Here is a 7198-nt window from a genome sequence, read left to right as displayed (position 1 = left end):
TGCCTATTTATTTTTGTAACCATATTCAGTAGAAACCCTTGGTACAGGGACCCTCTATCCGCAACCCGAGGATGCGTTCGGTGGCTTTGTCATAGGCCCTTCTGTTTGATTCTAGAGGAATCAAAACCGAACCGAACCTAGAGGTTAGAATAGGCTACCCGGTAATAAGCATAGAATAGAGAAAAATTAATATTTTCAGATTTCAGCTCAAAAGTGAAGATTATTCTATTATTTTGAATGCGTGATTTTTCCATCTGTCTAAAATGCCACAATAAGAATAAGATACCGCCTAAACTTATTCACTTCTATTTTCATAGCGACCACCACACAGTTTTCTATTCTTCTAAAGAGAACGTGTTTTCAATATATTTAATTCCTTCTAATTGTACCGGTAAAGGACCTCATAGAGATATTTTTTATTCCTCAGAAGTAGTGATATTTTGATTTTATTTAATTTCTTCTAATAAGTTTACAAAATACGTGTAATAAGTTGTTTTAATTCCTTCATGCGAAATGTAAATTCTGAAATTTTAATTCTCACCAATTCAACTATGCCTCTCTAGAGTTAAAATTATTTAAATTCACAGATTTGCATAGATTTCTTTGCTGCATTTTTTAAGACATTTAAATAAATTCTTAAAATATAAATAAATATAAATTTGAATATTTTTCGAATTTATAAGTTATAAAAAGATTTAATAATGAAAATAGGTTAAATAAATGCTTTCGTTAAATTTTACTAAATCGATTGAGAGGAATAGGATTTGCACTTTTATTGTTTCCGTTGGGGGATTTTTAGACGAAGGAAAAATCGTATTCATAGGAATACAAATTTTTAATTTTTCTGAATTCAACGCTTGTTAGCGGGTAGAAAGCGTGTCTTTTGTAAAACACTGCTCTTTTTCGTCTTTGTTATTTCCTTCGACGCCATGGCATAAAATTTATCTTCTTAAAGAATTAATCGCCAAAACAGCAACACGCACAATCCCACTTGGAGGTTAACAGCTATGATAAGTTAAGTACGCGTGCGCGCACTTGTAAAATGGCTTGTAACTTGTAAGAGATATTACTTATTAGAAGTGAACGTAAGCCTTTCGTGAAACAATGAATACAAGTGATTGTAATTACAAGCTAGTAATTTACTAACTTGTAACTTGTAGACTTGTAATTTTGATGAAATAGGCACCTAGAAGTATTAAAAAAAATCGGAAATATAACCTACAGCTGTGCAGGGTGGTCTGAAAATTTTTGAGACCCATTCTATGAAAAATATTGTTACGCTTATAATAATATATGTACTAAGATTTCAGATTTTAGAAATATTACAAATTATTATTAAATATCTTACGTGATTAAATAAGATTTAAACTAAATTCAAAAATATTTCAAGATATTTTTAAAGATTTTAGTGAAATCAATACATATGTATTTTAAGAGATTTAATAGATTTTAAAGAATTTCTACAAAGGACCCCGCACTAAGTGTATGGGAAAATGGCTTTCCGTGGATTTAGGTGAAACTTTGTAATTTTCAAGGTTATAATTGCCGGATGAAATATCCGTAAAAAAATTTTTTTAAAGGCAGAAATGGTACCCAAAAATAACATTAGTAACTAGTGCGTACATTCCGATCATTACATTGTACTGTTCTCAAGAGTGCCGAACGCTAAGCGCTCATGATCAGTGAATAGAACGAATTACAATAGATTTAGTTACAAAAGCGATGTCAACACAGAAATCACGGTTCAGATCGTGGTCTGTCATATTGTCGTCTACACCGTTGACTCATATAGCGCGCTTCTCAAAACGATCAAATGCTAAGCGCCCAAGATTTTGACTTGACTAATTAATCACTTCTTTAAAGGCAAAAATGGTACCCAAAGTAACATTAGTAACTAGTGCGCACATTCCGATAATAACAGTGTACCCTTCGCAAGAGGGCCGAACGCTAAGCACCCATGATCAGCGAATAGAACCAATCCCAGTAGCTTTTGCGAAATATTAAACTATTTCTGGCTCTTGATTCGGGTTCGCTTGTTCACCTCTATTAGCAGTGTCTAGAATCCTTTGTAGTAAGGAGGTTTGAGGATACTTTATGTGTTGCTGGTGACGTGCATAACCCAGGAACTATAAAACGCTTGCAATATGTGCACAAATGCCAGGAGTTCTGGCCCCTGACTTACATGTGCAGTTATAACCAAGAAGCGTTTCGTTAATCTCTGGTCTTATGTCACCGATCTCATTGAACGCTATCCACAGCTGGTACCTTGTCGCATTTCGGAAACGAGAAAATACTCGTACTCTGATCAAACCAGGTTCATTAAGTCGCGTATCTAGTTGATACTCCTCATCTTCTTGTTGCAGGTTGTCTTGAACGTAAGATGGGGCAAGTTCTACTTGATACACGCCAATTAATATGTCGCGTATTTCTTCCAATGTAAGGCGAGAAAATTGTGGTACTTGAAGTTCATGCAGGCGATTCCAATTTGCATTTCCGTAGCGCATATTGTCCACTTCTACGCGCGCTTGCACAATATTTGGCCCGCGAGCTCTCGCTATATATTCTCTTGCAAGCTCTGCTGTAGCGCCTGGCATCTCGATAACAGGATGGTATCGATTAATTATGGCACCAGCAATACGAAAGAAGTCCCTTAGATTGTGTACATGAGCCATCGGAATGGTTTTCTCGAAGAACTTGAAAATGGACTTTATGTGGCCATTTCTGGATTCCACTATCCATCTAGATTTCGTTATTAGTCGAGCTTTGTTTGCTTCTTCCGTTACCAATTGACTCTGTCCTTGTTGGAGAAATGGTGGTATCTTGGACACAATTCCTAAGCATTCTAAAAGTGGTTGGGCATCTCTATATCCACGGTCCTCTATAAAAATAACACCAATGTCGAAAAATTCTCTCATACCTTCCACATCTCTTTCAAATTAATTCGTTAATGAGCCTTTGTGCGTTATTGTTTCGCGAGTTAGAAAAATATGGTCCTTGTATTTCAAGTATGTATCCGTCTGGAGCAACAATGAGAGCAGGTTTTACCAAGTGACGTCCTTTATGTTTGCAGAATAACTTTCGAAGTACGCGAAAGTTACTGCCCTTCTGCATGTAAGCATAAATTCCATCGATGATAGCAATAGCTCTGGGAATTTCTGGTTGTGGATTATAAAGTTCATTGGCGAATGATGTCACGTGTCTTTCAATGAATTCATCTCTGCTTATCGCATTAAATCCAATGTTACTAGGCACAAATCGCTGCATTAAATACTCTCTTACAATAGAAATGGCCATGCTTGTAGCTTGCCGGCTCGAATAATGAAAAATCACTTTCAGAAATTCATCAGAAAGAGCTTGACGCATTTTGCAACAAAAAATGTCAGCAGATCTTTTTTCCTCGCGTATCTGGCACCATGTTCATGTAACTGCGAAATAGGATCACAAAATGCATACAATTCTCTAAAGGAGAACGGGGTCTGCGAATCCAAAACTAACATAATATTTTTCAGCCGTTAAAACTAATATTTTTCTTTGAACAAATGGAATAGTATGTTGCGTTACAAGGGATGAAACACAGCGATTGCAACGAGTGTAAAGTTTGCTGCCTGAGCGAAGTGAGGGCTGCATTCACACGAGTTGCGTTCTTTCTGTTACATTCCTAGTAACGCATATTATTTTTCATAGCAAATCTCTTGAAAATTCGAGTTCAGGTAACTGTGGACTCTACCTTTCTACCTACCTACCTACCTGTGTTTTAACCCGCTCTACAGGTATCGAAACTCGAAGTTTCAATAGAGGCGCTACGAAAAGGATGTTGCATTAACTCCTACAAAACTTGCGAGAATTTAAAATTTACTATAGCAAAGTTGACAAGTGAAGTTAAAACGATAGTAATGCATTTTAATCGAAAAATCAAAAACATATTTTGAAGTTGCCCTACAAATCATATGAGAATCTCAAAAAGACTATATGAAAAATAACTCATTCCACCATAAGATTTATACTTCAGAAAGAGGAATTGAACAAACAAATTAAATACTCATTAAATTAAATCTTATTACCTTAGTGTATAGATTTTTTTTTAGAAAGAATTCCTAATGTTATAAATCCCATAGTTTATGAATGAATTAAAAATTGAAAGAGTTCACTTTTATTTAAAATATTCTGAAACATAACCTTTCGGCTTGATCGGGAAATGGCGGAAACAATCGAGGAGCATTCTCAAACGAAACTATATAAAAAATCGAGAATAATGATTTCACAGTTTGCTATGTGTCACAGATTTCTTTCAACTTATTCAAATTGTTTTTCGAAAACTCAGCAAAAAGTATATCACTTTTTTTATAGTATTAATTCTTGAAATGGATATTCATAATATTTTGTATCTAGAATACTACTTTGTCATCTTCGTGTTTTAAGTACTCGTATAATAATATTAAACTTCGGTACTGTAATACGAATAAGTGTAATAAAACCTCGTTTTTCCTACTTTGGAACGATAGTATACTAAATTCTAATTCATTTATTCTAACAAAAGGTCTCTAGCGTATCAAATATATTTTTGCGATATGTATTTATTAGTATCTATAATTTTTCAAGTATCTCTCTCTCTTTTCATTTTGCGGCACTTATGCGTCTTTAATTTTATGATTGATTGAAAATTCTTATTTGTAAGAGTGAAAAGCGTGTATCATTTATTAAATTAAATTAAATTATGCCCCAGTCTACGATGTGTAATGAGTCAAAATATGATGTTATAATACCAAATCACCTTGTTTTAAAGCTATCGTTCGTACTATTTTACTTTGCTAACTTTAGATTGAAAAGTGGTACTTACTAGCAAAATAAAATTATATACAGGAAGTATTGTTTTAATTGCTTGCAACTTCCTGTTTAAAAGAAACAGAAAACATTTGAAATAGGAAAAATATTATTCTAACTTCAGTCCTGTTTTGATGTAAAGAAGTTGCACCAAAACGTCGTTTACTAGCAACAAAATAATGTTGCATTAGAATAAAGCCACCAGAGACTATATTTTTGTAGGATCGTTTCAACATACACCGCACGGTCAAGCAGCGGCAATAGATGTTCTTCCTCAACCTGTTGAAGATCCAACCCCACGACATTATCCAGAGGTGGATGGCCTTATACAAACAGAGGCAGAAGCAGTAGTTCAGCAACCAAAAAAGCTATGGAAATGGACATACTATATGAACAGAGATGTTATGCGCCCTTATTTTTGACAGAGAAATATGGAGAAAGTGTGAGGAGAGAACATCATAGATTCTTCTTACTGAAATACACAGGGCTAGCCACAAAAATAAGTGTGCAGAATCTGGTAGATAAAAAAGTCTCAATATATATGTAAACAGATTGCTTTCGGCTGTTGAAATATCTGCTATCAAAATAGAAGTAGAACTGCAGCTTTCCATTAATGAACTTCCATTGAAAGATGCTGCGGATAGCGAAATCCCAGAAAAATTACAGCACCTTGAAAGGAATTTTGGTCATGCTTTACTAGAGTTCAGATATGTAGATCCAACACTAAGGCATTCTCTGCCCAAAATAAACATCACAAATGATCTGCGTCCACTAATAGAATACCTCAACGGCAAGGTTTTACATACTTATTTAAGCGTGACACAAATTACTATAGGGGTGCTAACTCTTGTATACTGTGCAGCTGTGACAACAATTAGAACTTTGGGCCTGCAAATGCAGTCTTTATTCCAGCAAAGGGTTGAGATCCACCATGGAAGGTCAGGTTGGATATCGATGTCAGCAAAGTAAGATGCAAATTGGGTCGATTAACTCAATATAAAAAAGGAAATGAGATTAGACTCCCAACGGTAAAAACTTGATGTTCTTGCTGCCAGACTGCGTCGGTACAAGAAAAGTAGTGCACAAAGACAACAAAATCGAAACTTTCAGACAGACAAACTACTGGTCGGGTTTTTGGAGAAAAATGAAGAGATGCAATTTGGACACTGCATGGTACAAACTGGAGAAAGCATGGGCCAGCAATAGCCCTGAAATGCAGCTAAAAAACATCACAGCTTTAGATGTGTCAGCGGTCTTGAAAAGGGCTATTAACTCGAAAGCTCCAGGTCCGGACATGGTGCACAACTTTTGGTACAAGTACCTGACGAGTGCGCATCATGCGTTGGCAAGGTGTTTTCAGATAACAGTGTACACCCAGATCTGATGCCAGGCTTTATGCTCCAGGGTACTACGTATATCTTACCTAAAAAAGCAGAGACTCAAAATCCATCTGAATTTCGACCGAAATCATGTCTTCCAACAATTTATAAATATTTTAAAGCTTACACATGGCATACATTGACTACAATCAATCGTTTCCTTCCGTGGCTTCAGTGCACTATGGTTCTGTTTAGCGTTGAACCCATTGAGCAAAACACTAAACAGGATGTATCATGGGTCTAGAATTCATAATAATGAGAATAGTCATCAAGTGACCCACCTTCTGTGCATGGATGATCTGAAGCTGAACGATATTTCAGCCCAGAAACTGCAGCAAGTGATCGATATCACAAAGAAGTTTTTCAATGATATCCACATGGAGTTCGGACTAAATAGATGCAGAACAGTGCATTTAACCAGAGGGGAATTAGGGAACGCAGAGTTAGAGGAAGAGTTAGAAAATGACATCGAGGGAATGGCTGCGGGCGAGTCATATAAATATCTGGGTATTGTTGAATCTAAGGATATTCTGCATATTATATTTAAGACAAGCCTAAGGATTGCTTTCACTACGAGACTCAGATTGATTATGAAAAGCTTTCTAAACTCAGCAAACAAAATCAGGACAATCAACACATATGCCATCCCTGTCCTCACGTACTCCTTCAGGTTCATCAAATTGTCTAACACTGCCCTTTCGAAATGAAATAGAATCGTCCGCGTAGAAATGACGAGGGACCGAATGCACCACATTAATTCAGCTTTTGAAAGAGTAGTTTTACGACGACACATAGTCGGTAGAGATGTTGTAGATATCAAAAAATTGTGTAAGTCACAAATTATATAGTTGCGAGACTACTTTAACAGCAAAAGAGATGTTACGCTTTACAGCACAATCTGTAAACTGGATCTTCACTACACGTCCTTGAATGTTTCCTCAGATGAGGCCTTGCATATCAGGGCATAAACTATACAGGAATTAGAATTATAATGGAGA

Source organism: Belonocnema kinseyi, chromosome 7 (assembly GCF_010883055.1).
Source record: "Belonocnema kinseyi isolate 2016_QV_RU_SX_M_011 chromosome 7, B_treatae_v1, whole genome shotgun sequence".
Lineage (NCBI taxonomy): Eukaryota > Metazoa > Arthropoda > Insecta > Hymenoptera > Cynipidae > Belonocnema > Belonocnema kinseyi.
This window is presented reverse-complemented; position numbering follows the sequence as displayed.